General features: G+C 40.2%; 1 protein-coding gene across 10 annotated transcripts in view; it reads right to left on the bottom strand.

Moving 5' to 3' along the window:
* lrrc4ca (leucine rich repeat containing 4C, genome duplicate a) overlaps positions 1-16499 on the bottom strand; it is a 994912-nt gene that overhangs the window by 661660 nt on the left and 316753 nt on the right. The gene's annotated exons all lie outside the window — the stretch shown is intronic.

Below are 16499 nucleotides of genomic sequence, written 5' to 3'. Positions count from 1 at the left end.
ACCAGCTACTCTCATTAACCTGCTGTGAATAACAATGACTTTCAATGGAAAACTTATTTTCCTAAATAAGGAAGACAACACAGCAAAGGTTTAATGAATCCTTTGTGTTAATACACAGCCAGGAGCCAACCAGAAATCTCCAGAGGCTTCAGTGATTGTACAGAATCATTGCATATTTGTCAGATAAACATTTTGTCCTATTCGCACAATTGAAGGAAACATTAAAAGCAACGGATGCATTCTTCTGAAAAAATATTTCATTAACGAACCTCTAACTGATACTTCTGCTCCAATTTGCCCCCTTTCCACATCAAGAATCAAAAACAGAAAGATAAATCCCAGATGTACTGTAGGACCCTGCCCTTTTCCAGTGACCATTCGACATGAGTGACCCTGGATAGTGAATGCCAGTACGGTATTCAACTGTGAGGTCAGAGATGAAAGCAACTTCATCCAACACCCATACATGTAAACTCACTAAATGTATTCCTGGACAGAAAATCAGGAGCAGCAATACTGACCAACTACATCGCCTTTGGTCACCCTGCTGAAAGTTGAAAATCGACATATTAAGGCAGGCTGCAAACACACAGGTAAATCTTCTCAATTTGTTTGGTTCAGTATCAAACAGCATATTTTATTTAACCTATGAGCTTTTGTGGATGCAATTCAGCATGTTGAAAGTTTAATTGATCAATGATTTAACAAAGGAAAGTATTTTGAATTTGGCAAATACCTTCCAGAGAACTCTTGATCATAACAACATGCCAGTAGCTCTTCCCCTTAATATCTAGGACTGTATAGATGAAACATTTGGTAAGAACGCATGTTAGGTCACTCCTTTTTGTGCAAACATCATTTATTTCCACATGAAGTATGATGTATCACAGCTGTAGCAATCTTAGATGATGATGGGGATGCAAACAGTTTAAATCCATCATCCTGAATTAACAAAATTTGCATTCATATAAGATCTCCCATGTTAAAATAAATGCTCAGAGATCTGAACATAAATGTCAAGCAGTGATGGAGAACACTGTAGAGTCAAGAAGACTGGTAGAGACTGGAAAAGCACAGCAGGTCAGGCAGCATCCAAAGAGCAGGAGCATTGACATTCGGGTATAAGCACTTCATCAGGAATCTTAAAGTGGTGAGCAAAAGCATACCTAATAACTTACATTGTTGTTCAATAGATTTCAAAAGTTGTATTCAGTGGTCTGATTGTTATTGTCTTGGGATCTCAGGTTAGTTTTAATGAGTTTAAGAATCTAATGACAGTTCTGTGCAACCTGACTGCCTGAACTATTCAGATACAAACAATGCCATGCAGGGGACAACCAGGATCGTTGGAGAGAACTGAATGGGTTACCTCAGAGTACAATGGGGCCTTGAACAGAGGGGAAAATGGGCTGAGGAGTGGCAGATGGAGTTTAATTTAGATAAATGTGAGGTGCGGCATTTTGGGAGGGAAGATCGAGGTAGGACTTGTACATTTAGTATTATGGCCTTGGGGAGTGTTTTGCTGAACAAAGAGATCTTGGAGTGGAGGCTCATAGCTCCTTGAAAGTGGAGTTACAGGTAGACAGGAGAGTGAAGCTGGTGTTTGAGTGTCTTGCCTTTATTGGTCAATGTGTTGAATATAGGAGTTGGGAGATCATGCTGTGCTGTACAGAACATTGGTTAGGCCACTTTTGGAATATTGTGTGCAATTCTAGTCTCCCTGCAAACTGGTCTGCAAACTTCTGGTCTCCCTTCTTAAATGTGGGAGTGTTAAGAAATGATCTACAAGGATGCTGCCAGTGTTGGAGGGCTTGATCTATACGGAGAGGCTGAATAGGCTGGGGCTATTTTTCCTGGAGCGTCAGACACTGAGGGGAGACCTTACAGAAGTTTATAAAGTCATGAGCAGGATGTATTAGGCGAATAGTCAAGATCTTTACTCCAGGGTAGGGAAGTCCAAAATGAGACAGCAGAGGCTTAATAGTCACAGGTGAGGTACCAGAAGACTGGAGGTTGGCTACCATTGTGCCACTATATAAGAAAGGTGGTAAGGAAAAGCCAGGGAACTGGTGAGCCTGACATTGGTGGTGGGCAAATTGTTGGAGGGAATCCTGTTGGACAGGATTTACATGTATTTGATAGGCAAGGACCAATTATGGATAGTCAATATCGCTTTGTGCATGGGAAATCATGTTTCATTACCTTCATTGAGTTTTCTGAAGAAGTAACCAAGAGGATTGATGAGGGCAAAGTGGTGATCATGATCTGTATGGACCTCAGTAAAACGTTCAACAAAGTTCCCTAAGGTAGACTGGTTAGCAAGGTTAGATCTCATGCAATACAGGGAGAATTAGCAATTTGGAACAGAACTGGTGTGAAGGTAGAAGACAGAGGGTGGAGGTGGAGGGTTTCCTTTCAGTGTGGAGGCCTGTGACCAGTGGTGTGCCACAAGATTTGGTGCTAGGTTCATTGCTTTTCATTATTTATATAAATGATTTGAATGTGAACACAGGAGATATAGTCAGTAAGTTTGCAAATCACATCAAAATTGGAGGTGTAGTGGACAGCAAAGAAGGTTACCTCAGATTACAATGGGCTTTGATCAGATGAGCCAATGGGCTGAAGAGTGGCAGATGGAGTTTAATTTAGATGAATGTGAGGTCCTGCATTTTGGAAGGGCAAATCAGACTACACACTTAATGGTAAGGTCCTGGGGAGCGTTGCTGAACAAAGAGACCTTGGAGGGCAAGTTCATAATTCCTTGAAAGTGGAGTTGCAGGTAGGTAGGATAATGAAGAAGGCGTTTGGTCAGAGCACTGAGTATAGGAGTTGGGAGGTCATTTTGCAGCTGTACAGGACATTGATTAGGCCACTTTTGGAATATTGTGTGCAATTCTGGTCTCCTTCCTATTGGAAGGACGTTGTGAAACTTGCAAGGGTTCAGGAAAGATTTACAAGGTATTGCAAGGGTTGGAGGATTTGAGCTATAAGGAGGTTGAATAGGCTAGGACTGTTTTCCCTGGAGCGTCAGAGGCTGAGGGGTGACTTTATAGAGGCTTATAAAATCATGAGGGGCATGGATAGGATAAATAGACAAGGCCTTTTCCTTGGGGTGAAGGAGTCCAGAACTAGAAAGGTGAGAGGGGAAAAAATTTAAAAGGGGCTGAAGGGGCAACTTTTTCACGCAGGGGGTGGTACGTGTATGGAATGAGCTGCCAGACGAAGTGGTGGAGGCTGGTACAATTACAACATTTAAAAGGGATCTGGATGGGTATATGAATAGGAAGGATTTGGAGGGATACGGGCTAAATGCAGGCATATTGGGCTTAATTAATTTAGGGTATCTGGTCGGCATGGATGAGTTGGACCAAAGGATCTGTTTCCGTGCTGTACATCTCTGTGACTCTGTTCTATCAGAGTTATGGTTGTGCTGGGTGTTGATTGTGTTGGATGTAGAGGTCCAAACAGTCAACAGAAATTAAACAGCCTAACATTTCTTTTCATGGAGTTAAGGGGGTGTGGGGGGGGCTAACAGGTAGATGGAGTTGAGCTCACAGTCAGATCAGTGTAATCTTGTCGAATAACAGAGCAGGCTAGACAGGACAAATAATCTCCTCACAATTCTAGTGATCTTTTATACAGAAAGAGTTGTAGATTTATGTTAGATTTCATGGTATGTAGAATACAGCAATTGAGTTGTGGAGAAGTGAACAAAACATGCATTGAAACATCGAAAATAGGAACAAGAGTAGGCTGCTCGGCCCTTTAAGTAAGATTGTGGCTGATCATCCAACTCAGTATATTAAAGTTTTGAACCTGCGATTGGGGAGCTTCAGTTAATGAAGCAGGATATACCTTCATATTGCCACCTTGCAACATATTTTATGTTTTTCATTATTCCATGCTCCTCAATCAGCCATTTGCTCTTCATTAAAAGTCTCAAAATGCCACTTTAATAAAAGCAAAATACTGCAATGCTGGAGATCTGAAATTAAAAGAGAAAATGCTAGAGGAACTCAGCAGGTCTGGCAGGATTCGTGAAGAGAGACTCAGTTTTCACTGAAGACAAGTCATTTCAGACTTGAAACATTAACTCTACTTCTCTTTCCAAATGCTATGGGACCTGCTGAGTTTTTCCAGAGCTTTCTGTTTTTAACTCAAACTGCCACTTGACGGTGGTCTCTTGTTCAGGTAACGCCAACTTCCTTGGAGCATTGGAGTATCAGAATTAAGTCAAGGCCTGTTGGACTCAAAGAAAACTCCTCCTCTAGCCCAGAAATAAGTATTTTTTTGTGGCAGGTTTGATAAATTGATATCAACGTTCAGAATGTACTACAATTTTCCGGAGGAGTAAACAGGAAGCAGCTTCGCAAAATATTGAAAGCTGAAGTTCACTGCTCTTTCATTGTCCACAGTCTACACAACAGTCATACTGTAATGGGCAGGTTGGCACTGACTCAAACAACTAAATCAGTGTAGGGCTTCAGTGCTAAAAAAAATTGCAAGAAAGCTACAGGAGAGTCAATGCTTGCAATATCAGCTGAAGCTAGGTCTTGAATTTCAGACCTTGGGAAACAGGGCTGAAGAATGGGACAGACAGCAGGAACACCCTGTTGTGGCAATCAGTGAAGATTAAAATACAACAAAGAATTTCAGAAATCAGAGTTAATGGTGTGTGTGTGTGTGTATGTATGTATGTGTGTGTGTATATATATATATATATATATATATACATTGGAAGTGAGCACATATGTTGACATGGAACCCAGCGAGAAAGAGGTAGGTAAACAAGGAGATTATGCATACCAGGCCATATAGCAACCAGAAGAAAAACTGAATATGTGATAAAAAGAGCTAAGAGTGAGAAAGTGGATTAGTAGTGCAGAATGCAACCATTTAATGTAATAATGGGCCTAGCAGTATATGAGAATGTATGACTGTGGTAAAAGAAACTCATGTCATAACAGGAACGAGTGTGGAGGTGGGTAACAAACATGGAAGAATGGAATCCGGCTGTAACTCAATGTTGAGTCCGAGAGGTTGTGGGGTCTGCAAGTGGATAATTAGATGTTGTTCTCCAATCTTGCACTGATGCTCACTGGAACACCAGAGCAGGCCCGAGACAGAGATGCTGGCATGGAAATGTTGATGTGTTGAAGTAACTTGAAGTTCGGGGTCATGTTTGTGGACAGATGTCAGTGTTTCGCAAAGTGGTCACCCAGTCTGATTTTCGTCTCCCCAGTATGAACGGGTGAACAGAAAATACAGTAGATTAGATTGAATGAAGTGCAGGTGAATCACTGCTTCACTGACAGGTATGTTTGGGATCTTGAATGGTGAGGAGGAAGGAAGCAAACAGGCAGGTGCTACACCTTCTGTGATTGCACTGAAAAGTGACTTGAGGGTGTGAGGACATGTTGGGAATGGAGGAAGAGTGCACTACAGTGTGCCGAGGGGATGGTCCCTGTGGAATGCTGACAAAGGAGGGAAGGTGAATATGTGTCTGGTCATGGCATCCCATTGGAGGTAACGGAAATGGCGGCTTATAAACATTTGGATGCGAAGGCTGGTGCGGCAGTAAGTGAGGACCAGAAGGATCCAACCATTACTGTGGGAGAGAAGAATGAGGGTAGAAATGCAGGAGATGGGTCAAACATGGCTAAAGGCCCTGTCAACCATGACAGTGGGGAACATTCTCTGCTATGTTAACATTAAAAGTAGATCAATAATGTTCCTAGATATTGAACTGGCTTTTGACATGATTTAGGACAATTCATTGAGATATGTCATTCTATCAATCAATATCTGCAGCTAGATATGTCATTCTATCAATCAATATCTTCGTGTCATATGTCATTGAGATATGTCATTCTATCAATCAATATCTTAGTGTCATATGTCATTGAGATATGTCATTCTATCAATTAATATCTTAGTGGATTGCACAGTTTCACAGTAGGTATCCAACAGTTTCCAACAGCTATGCTCGTGAACTCAGTTTCTCAGCCAGTCCTTATTCTTATTAACATCAGTGAGATCCCGACACTTGAACAAAAGAACTTGCACTGACATAGTTTTTCCAATAGCAATGTCATTCTGGCATCATCCATTAACTCAGAACGTTGCTTCAGAATGTACAAATTTTACAAAAAAGTGACCATCCAGCTAGGTGCACTGTGAATAGAGCACAGATTTATGTTGTACCAGGTAATGATTCTGAAAGAATTAATGTTGATGTTATCTTAATTCCACCCATTGCAATGATAGTCATTTGAATGAGATTTGGTTCATTTTGCATGAGGTGCCAATGGAGACAGATGTGACATAGCAGGCTCCTGAAAGGTGTAATAATGCTAAACTAGTCAATATCACGTTCCTTATTTCTATTACTTTCTATGGTTAGTCCATAGCTTCAGTCCCATAGCTCTCTGGAGGTAGCAACATAAGTGGAAAGGTGGTAGAGAAGGCATAGGACTTGTGTGTGTATAAAAATTGACAAGCCATGCTGCAACTATATGAGACTTTGGTCAGGTCACATTTGGAGTATTCTGCACAGTTCTGGTCACCATACTATAGGAAAGATGTGTCAGCTTTGGAAAGGGTGCAGAAGAGGCTTACAAGGATGTTGCCTGGATTGGACAGTATTAGCTATAAGGAAAGGTTTGACAAATTTGGATTGTTCTCGCATCGGAGACTAAGGGGCAACCTGATAGAAAATCTTTAGGGTCATGGAGAGGGTGGCTGGTTTTAGTCTGTTTCCCAGTGTTGAAATGTCAAATATTAGGATGGCTAGGTTTAAAGTAAGAGGAAAAAGTTGAAAGGAGATGTGTAAGGAAAGTTATTTACACAGAAGATTGTTGGTACTTAGAACTCACTGTCAGGGAAGGTGGTAGAAGCAGACATAATAGTAACATTTAACAGGGATTTACAGCATTTAGATAGGCACGTGAATGGCAGAGAATAGAGGGATAGGGACCATATGCAGACAGGTGGGAATAGTTTAGAACAGCATCATGACTGGCACAGACATGATGGGCCGAAGGGCCTATTCCTGTGCTGAACTGTTCTATGTTTTATTAGTGCCCTTTCTTTTTAGGACTCTCCAGTGGACAACGTGAACCCTTAGACTCAGCAGAAAGGAGGATTAGACACAGAGAACTAGAACAAGCTAATAATAGTTGGTAACTAGAATATATGACTGATTAAAAAGGTGAAAAAGATCGAGAACCACATTTCTGATCAGATAAACCAATCAGAAGTTTCAAACAATGAAAGATAGATTCCTGAGCTTCTTGCAGAATGCCTGCACAAAGCAAGGATTCAATTAGCACTTCAACTGTGCTCGAGATTTGGAGAGAGAAAGCAGAATTAATCATTCAGATAGATGATGCTTTCTTATCCACACGAACCTGAAATATCAACTGTTTTTTTTCTTTTTACAAATGGTGCTAGACCTGTTGAATATTCATAGCATTTTGTGTTTTTTTTATTATCACACGTTTGCCAATACTGATGGAAAAAAAACATTTGAACAAATAATTTTTTCCCCTCCCCTCTAAGGATATACTGTTACTGACTTGTTCTTTGTTCAAAGTAAAGATGACCTTTTGTCATCTGGGATGCTTGGTAGTTTTCTGGTGGCTATGGTGACTGTGCCACAAGTGTTCTTTGGTAAAAATGCTGGGACACTGTACCCGCTTCCAAGTTGCTGGTTCAGCATTTCCTTTCATTGTACTTTCTTTATCTTCTTGCTTGCTTTCAAAAGTGACCACAAGATTTTGTTATCTGTTTGAACCAGGAACAGTGATCCCAAGTAAGCTTTTTGCAGAAGAGAGTGAGGACTGCAGATGCTGGAGATCAGAGTCGAGGGGATAGTTCTGGAAAAGCAGAGCAGATCAGGCAGCATCCAAGCAGCAGGAGAATCGATGTTTCAGGCATAAACCCTTTAACAGGAAACTGATAGGGCTTATGCCCGAAACATCGATTCTCCTGCTCCTCAGAAGCTGCCTGACCTGCTCTGCTTTTTCAGCACCACACTCATGACTAAGCTTTTTGCAGGACTGAAAGTCAAAATATAATTCCTAACCTTTAGTGTGACCTCAGTCTCAAGCTTTCCATAGAAGATTTGCTTTGATAAGTGGCAGGTGTTCTATGACCAGCCTAAGCCAATTGTAATATCTCAGTATGATGAAGAACTGTAGGAGATTGCAGACCTTGGCAAAATTCTATGCCCTGAAGGATTCTGCAGCAGGGGTCAGTTGAAGTACTGAAATCCTCATAGCAATTAGCTAGAGAAATGTACAATCTGTAATTTGATTTGATTTGATTATTGTCACAATCTCTGAGATATAGGAAGTATTGTTTTGCATGCTAACCAGACAAATCATACCACACACAATTACATCAGGGTAATAGAGCAGAATTCAGAATACAGTGTCATAGCTACAGAGAAGGTGCAGAGAAAGATCAACTTTAATATATGAGAGGTCCATTCAAATGTCAGATAACAGCAGGGTAAAAGCTGTTCTTGTACATCTTCTATGAAATGAATGTGAAAAAGGTAATAAACCCTTCACCAAATTAGGAACCTCCCAATGTTACTAATTATCTAGAAATTTATGCACATTATATCCAAAAGCAAATGACACCAAAATTGTTGGTGTAGTAGGCAGCGAAGAAGTTTACCTCAGAGTATAGGTAGACCCACAATTTGATTTGAGAGGACATTTGAGAATTTTGACCAAGTGGCAGAGAAAGAATGGTAATATATTTCCAAGTCAGGGTGGCAAGTGGCTTGGAGGGGAACTTGCAGGTAGTAAATTTCCCATGTATCTACTGTCCTTGTACTCCTAGATGGAAGTGGTTATGAGTTTGGTGGTATTATACAAGGAACTTTTAGCAAATCTCCCCAGTGCCCCTTGTAAGTACACTCCGCAAAGCACCTCTGCAGTCCACACCTCCACTACTGAGGGAAGAATGCCATAACTTCACAACAAGGAGGGATCTGTTTTATTGCACTTTTGAACAAAAACAAATAAATAAACTAACCCAGATTTTACAGTCAACAGCAAAGCTGGAGCACTTGCTGATGACCTCTAACAAAGCTGTGCTGAGAGATTTGGCTACCTCTGTGGTGAGAATCTTACTTCTTTCAGCATGTAATTGATTGCAGTATAGTTTAATAGGGATCCTCAGCATCAAGTTGCAATAAAATTATAAAGCTATCCAAGAAGCCAATCTCATTAAAACATTCCCTCAAACAACTAATCAAGTAATGAAAAGCATAAACAGTCAAATCATTTGTAAACATTTTTCAGAAGGTGCAATAAAGTTTGGGTCATAAACAAAGGTTTGGGTCCAAAGATGTGCAAGTTAGCCGGATTGGCCATACTAAATTTCCCATAGTATCCAGGGATGTGTAGGTTAGGTGGGTTAGCCATGCGAAATGCAGGATTACGGCGGTAGGGTAGAGTGGGATGCTCTTTGGAGGGTCAGTGTGAAGTTGATAGGCTGAATGACCTGTTTCCACACTGTCGGGATTGTATGATACTATAAATGTGGGTTCGGTTAGAACAAACTTAAAAATAATTATTAATACACAATCCTGGTTTAAAAATCTAGCAAATAATCTTAAAGGAGACAGTACTCTTCAACTGTTTTCAGGACCAGGTGCTTATCAATCATTATTACTCACGGTGAATAAACAGAGCTCTTGTTGTGCAGTCATAGTCTCCCTACCTCCCTACCTAGACTGGAAGCCTCATATTCAAGTCCTACTTACTCCAGAGGAGTATAATAATGTCTCTGAACAGATTGATCAGAAAATGAAGAAAAAACCCACCCTGAAAAATCCAGTTCCATTTCAATTATTAATGCTTAACAAATTATGGGGCTTCTTTCAGCAAAATGTGAGAAAAGAAGAAGTTCTGACCAAATAAACTTATTTCAAGAATTCCTAGGTCTCAGGAAAATGCACAGCTCAGTCTGTGATGGACCAATCATTGACAAAGTGCGCATTCAAAATTTCCAGATTATTCAATACCTGCATTAATTCCAAATTTGTGGTCAGAATTAAAGAAGCGTCAACAGCAAACATTGAGTTATTATCAAAATCCCCATAAATTCTGAATGATAGTTTCTCAGCCTGACACCGACACCAACACCACCACACTCCTTCCACACTCTCCCCACACATCCCACCATTGCTCAAGTCTTGTTTAATTTATTTCATCTTTTGCAATAACATAATAGCAATTATAGCTTTTAACAACCCTGAAATATGCAAAAATTGTGTTGGAGACTCTTCATCAGAACTAGTAGCACCTGGAAAAAACTGGTATGATGCCATAACAGGACTGTTTATGGAATGGGTATAAAACGTCGAAGGATGGAATCACGTTCCAGAAGTTATTGAACACAATGTTGAATCCCTAAAGCTACAGGGTCCCCAAGCGGAAAATGAGATGCTGTCATTCAGGCTTGCACCAAGGCTTCTGGAGCACAGCAGCAAGCCCGAGACAGAAATGTCAAAACATTTGTTCTGCTTTCTTCCCACAGATGCTGCCAGACCTACTGGGTTTCTCCAGCAATTTCTGTTTTCTTTTCAGATCTCCAGTGTCTACAGTTCTTTGTTTTATTTCAATGAAGGTCAAAAAGGGATTGCTGTGCGTAGGTGGTTGAGAATAGGAGAGCCTTCTTTTTGCAATTTTTTTCTGGCACGACTAGGATGGTTGAGTCTTTCAGCCAATCATATAGTCAGTGAGAAGTCCTGTCTGGGAGGGGTGGAAGTCCCATTTTCATTTACGTTAGTTCACTCACAGTGCAGTATGGCTGCAGGGTAGGCTTATTCAATGCCTGTTTGCAAACCAAAATGTTTCCTTGTTTGCATTCCCACTTTTAAATACTGCCATCTCTCTCTCTTTTAAGATGATGCTGAATTCCAAACTGCTGTTTACTGACCCTTGAACTGATCTCAGTGATCTACTGGAAACCTTCCAAACAGAACCTCTACCATGAATCAAATTGTGATGTAACCAACAGTGGAACACCGAGTTCCCACAATGCTACAAATTTTACACTTTGCAGCTTTATCCTTCATAAAAAGATAACCAAAATGGATTTAATCTGAGCTTCCCTTTCTTTCCAGTGTTGAGAATTCCAAACATTCACAACCCTCTGAGTGAAAAAAATTTCTTGTATCAGTCCGAAATGGCTTACCTCTTAGTCTGAGACTAAGTCTCCTGGTCTTAGAACCCCAACACAGGAGAAATAACGGGATTTACTCTATCTCGCTCTTTAATATTTTGCAAGTTGCATTGAGATTACCTGTCATTCTTCTGAACTCTGAAATACAGAGCTAGTCTCTGTACACTGCACACAATTCTCCAGGTCCAGTCGACAGAAAGATTCTATACAATTTAAGCAAGACATCTGACTCAAATCTTCTTGTAATAAAGGGATAAACATAGCATTTGCTTCTTTAACTGCTTGCTGCAGCTATATGTGAGCTTTCAACAATTAATACCTAAGGACACCCAGGTCCCTTTGCACATTAACATTCTGCATGGATATTTCAAAACAGATTTTTTTCATCATATTTTCAACTAAAGCCCGTTAGCAAATTTTGAGAATTTTGATATCCTCTCGATTTTTTTGGATTGGGTATGACTTTGAAAGATTTGAAGAAGACAATGAGAAAGATATATTTGTAGTTAATTTATTGGATTAGCCACTGAGAATATTTCCTATAGGATCAACAACAAGTCGGAAGAGTCATGCTGTGTGCATTGTATTATTGCTTGGATTGTATAACTGATTATTTGGTTTGATTAAAAAAGAACAGGCACAAAAACAAGTTTGTTCATTAGTCACACTGAAAATAACAAACCCTTTCTGCTTGCAGGTAGCATTCTGGTTAGCAAGCTTTGAGAAAATGTTTCGTTCAGACTTGTCCATAGGCTCACAGAAGATATTACCTAGTATGGTGACGAAATGTCTGAAAATGAACCCTCCAGCTCAGCGAGCAAACCTAAATCCAGCATTCTGGTTGATACCAATGCTGGCAAAAATTTCACCCTTTTAAAAACTGAAATTGTCCTCAAAAGCAGCTTTGACATGATTTCCCGTATTTTCATTTTACAAACTGATCAGCATCAGCTCTTGCTCAGATGGCTATATTTTCAAACCCCATCCTCCAGACACTTTTGAGTATAACTGAGAGGGTAGCAGGGAATTTTGACAAAATACTGAGTAACTATTGCACACTCAAAGGTACCACCTTTCTGATGAGGCACGAATTTAAGGCACCTACTGGTTTTCAACTGGGCATTAAAAAATTGAATTATTTCAGAATGGGAGAATTTTCCTGATGTCCTAGTCTACAATTAGTAGTCACAAAAGTTCAATAGAGCTGCATACTAATTAGGGACAGCTGGCAGTGAATGTGAAACAAAAGCTGACATTGCTGGAAAAACTCAGGAGTGAAGAGAAAGCAGAGTTAAATTTTTCTCTATGGAGAGAAAGTAGACTTAATGTTTCCAATCCAGTGACCTTTCTTCAGAGCTGAATGTAGCTAGGAGAAGGTTGATGTGTGTATATTATATATTACATCCATTGCCCATCCCTAATTGCCCAGAAGGCAGTTGAGAGTCAACTACATTGCTGCAGTTCTGGAGTCAAATGTAGGCCACACCAGGGACAAATGGAGGTTTCCTTCCCTGAAGGACAGTAATGAAGCAGATCTTTTTTCCAGACAATTGACAATGAATCATAGAATCCCTATAGTGTGGAAGCAGCCATTCAGCCATTGAGTCCATATCAACCCCTCGAAGAGCATTCCACCCCGACCACCCTGTAACTCTGCATTTCCCACAGCTAATCCAGCTAACCTACACACAACTGGACACCATGGGCAATTTAACATTGTTATGGACCAAGCTAGACTCCCTCAAAATACTTTAAGAAGGTAGCTCATAACAACTTGTATTTTTTTAAAAGGTAGATGTATGGTGAATATTCCAGGAGCGATGCAGCTGGTCAAACCACTCAGCTTTAAACAAAAAGAAATTTCTTTAAACACTGTAGATGAAACATGAAGAAAAAAAGAGTTTAGAATATCTTTACTTATTTGATAACCCAACTGACTCTATCACAACTTAATGAAGGAGCTGTTCCAATTCCTGCAGTATCCCATAAACACACCCCTTGGCAAAAGGTAAATTCAAAAACAGGTTCGTATAGGCAGGAGAAGTTTCAGAGAGAAAGATCAGGCATGGATTGTTGAAGCATGGAACCTCTTTTCACTGTAGCTACGTCTCTAGGTCCTCAGCAGTTTTTGACTGCTTGCTCAAACTAAATAAAACTGAGAAAAATAGCTAAAATCACACAATAGCAGGTTATAGTCCAATAGGTTTATTTGGAAATACTTTGGAATAATGCTGCTCCTTCATCAGGTAACTAGTGGGGTAGGATCATAAGACATACAATTTATAGCAAAAGATGATGGTGTCATGCAATTAAACGATATATTGAACACTGTGATATTTTGCTATGAATTCTGTGTCTTACGATCCTGCCCTACGCATTACCTGAAGGAGCAGCACTCTGAAAGATAGTACTTCCAAATAAATCTGTTGGACTATAACCTGGTTTTGTGTGATTTTAAACATTGTCCACCCCAGTCCAACACCATCACTTCCACATCATAGAAGAAAAAACATCAGCTGGGAGAAATGGCCAGTCTTCTTTCATTGTACAACTGTTTTAAACAACACCTAAAGGACTCCTCTAATTGTTGACTTAGGCAGTGACTGTTAGCTATTTTAACACCATTTTATAAACCCTCTTGAAAAAAAACCAAGGACAAAATAACCTTGTGAAAGGGGCAGCATCATCACAGCACGGCCAATCCACTGAACCTAGATATTCTTTGGACTGTAGTAACACCACAGCACCCGGGGAAGCCCATGCAAACACAAGGAGAATGTGCAAACTCCACATAGACAAGTTCCAAGGTGGAATCAAACCCAGGTCCCTGGCACCATGAGATGGCAGTGTTAACCACTGAGTCACCCTATTGCCTGATGGTTTCATGGTTATCATTAGATTCTTAACTCCAGACTTTTTTTTATTGAAATCAACATACATGCAAATTTATGCTGAAGATAGTGTGAGAGCAAGGGGTAGGAGTAAACAATGGATGGAGATGGAGCTCGGAGATTGACAGAGCAACAATTGGGCAAAAAAGGAATAGGTAAAGGTCAGCTTGAGATAATTGATCGCTGCTAAGACCATTAATAACTGACAATGTGATGGTTGTGCTAGCAGCTCCTTTGATGATTAGGCCTAGTGTGGTGTTGAGATAAGGACATGGGTGAAGGCGCTCAGGTCCTAAGAGTTTTGAACTTGATATTCAATCTTGAAGGCTATAGGGACCCCAACTGGAAAATGAGATGCTGTTCTTCTAATTAGTGCTTGAAGGAGTTTTTGGTGGTGAATTTAATCTGAGGACACCACCTCAGGTGTGGGACAAGTTAAAGGAGACAATACCTTTATGGTGAATCCTTATGTAATAATAGTTTGGCATTATGCTGCAGCGCAAACTACTGTCCAAACGATTCAAGTAACCAACTCCCGAGCCTACGTTGAATCTTCAATGGCTTCAACAAGTTATTTAGATTAGATTAGATTACTTACAGTGTGGAAACAGGCCCTTCGGCCCAACAAGTCCACAACTTTAATCTGAGGACACCACCTCAGGTGTGGGACAAGTTAAAGGAGACAATACCTTTATGGTGAATCCTTATGTAATAATAGTTTGGCATTATGCTGCAGCGCAAACTACTGTCCAAACGATTCAAGTAACCAACTCCCTCGCCTACGTTGAATCTTCAATGGCTTCAACAAGTTATTTAACTAGTCATTTGGGCAATGCCAAAAGCATTAACAAAATGCAAACTCTTTCTTACAGCATGAGGAAACATTGTCAAAATGTTTTATTTCTAACAGATTTTTAATAAGTAGGTTGTTGAGAGAAAGATAATAAGTGACAGCATATCTTAAAGAAACTCATCATTAGTTGGTAACCATTGCATTAATGATTATTGATAATGGAGTAAAGCAAAATAAGTTTATATTTTTCAGCCTTAGTGGGAATGAGTTTGGAAAAGGCTCCAATTCCAAAAACCTAAGTAACTTAATAATATTGAAAGTTTGGAGAGGACAATTAAATATCCACAAAAGGACTTTAGAAATAGTAACATGAATATACTGTATGGCCCATCGAGCCTGCTCCACCATTTGGGATGATCTTTGCTGATCTCAGGCTTCAACTTCACTTTTCTGCCTGCTCTCCATATCCTTTAGTTCCTGGTAGCAAAAGATTCAAGGGGCCAAATGGCCTAGTCCTGTTCCAATTTCTTATGGAATGACCAAAGATCTGCCCATTCCAGTCTTATAATTTTAATATTGACTACCCTCTGGCATTCAAAGGGTTTCAAAGAGTCATAACCTTTTTAGGAAAGACATGTTACTCTCACCTGAAACTTAAATAATTGGTTAGTCATAAATGAACACACTTGTGAGAAATGGTTAACTGTAAACAATTTTTTTAAATGTTGGAAAACAAATTAATGGCCAAAATGTTATTCACAAGAAAACTTAGAAGTAAAGTTGTTATGGTCACTATTTATGTGCACATTTTAATATTTAATTGTTTCATTTAATTCATTCGCAGGATAATGAGCATCACTGGTTTAACTAGCATTCATTGCCCTTTCATAATCGCCCAAAGGGCAATTGGGAGTGAACCATATTGCTGAGAGTCGAGAGTCACATGTTGACTAGACTAGATAAGGCTGGCAGTTTCCTTCCCTGAAAGATTTAGATTGAGAATTATTTAGATTTGTTTAATATTGTTACTTGAACTGAAATACAGTGAAAAGTCGATATTGTCGCCATGTTCCGGCACCATCCTGGATTAAACAATAAATTATTGAATAAATTGTGTAAATGCTAAAATACTGAATAAACTAATATCAAATTGATACTACTAAAACTGAAACAGCTTCAAAAGTTCATCTTTCACCTCCAAAGACTTCACCTTCTTGTTTGAGGTGAGGGATGCCATTGACGTCCCTGCCGATTACACTTGCAGGAAGTACACCCATCTCCAGCTCCTCCAAGACCGTGTTAGGGAACTGGAGCTGGAGTTGGATGAACTTAGGATCATTCGGGAGGCAGAGGGGGTCATAGATCGGAGCTTTAGGGAAGTAGTAACTCCAAAGATGGCAGATAGATGGGTGACAGTGAGAGGGACTGGGAGGAAGCAGCCAGTGCAGGGACACCCTGCGGCCGTTCCCCACAAGAACAAGTACACAGTTTTGGATACTTGTGGGGGGGGGCGAACGACTGACCAGGGGTAAGCAATGGGGTTCAGGCCTCTGGCACGGAGCCCCTCCCCATTGCTCAGAAGGGAAGGGTGGAGAAGAGCACAGCAATAG

The sequence above is a fragment of the Chiloscyllium plagiosum genome, chromosome 16 (assembly GCF_004010195.1).
Source record: "Chiloscyllium plagiosum isolate BGI_BamShark_2017 chromosome 16, ASM401019v2, whole genome shotgun sequence".
Taxonomy (NCBI): Eukaryota; Metazoa; Chordata; class Chondrichthyes; order Orectolobiformes; family Hemiscylliidae; genus Chiloscyllium; species Chiloscyllium plagiosum.
The sequence above is the reverse complement of the archived record's forward strand: the minus strand, read 5'-3'. Positions and strand labels throughout refer to the sequence as shown.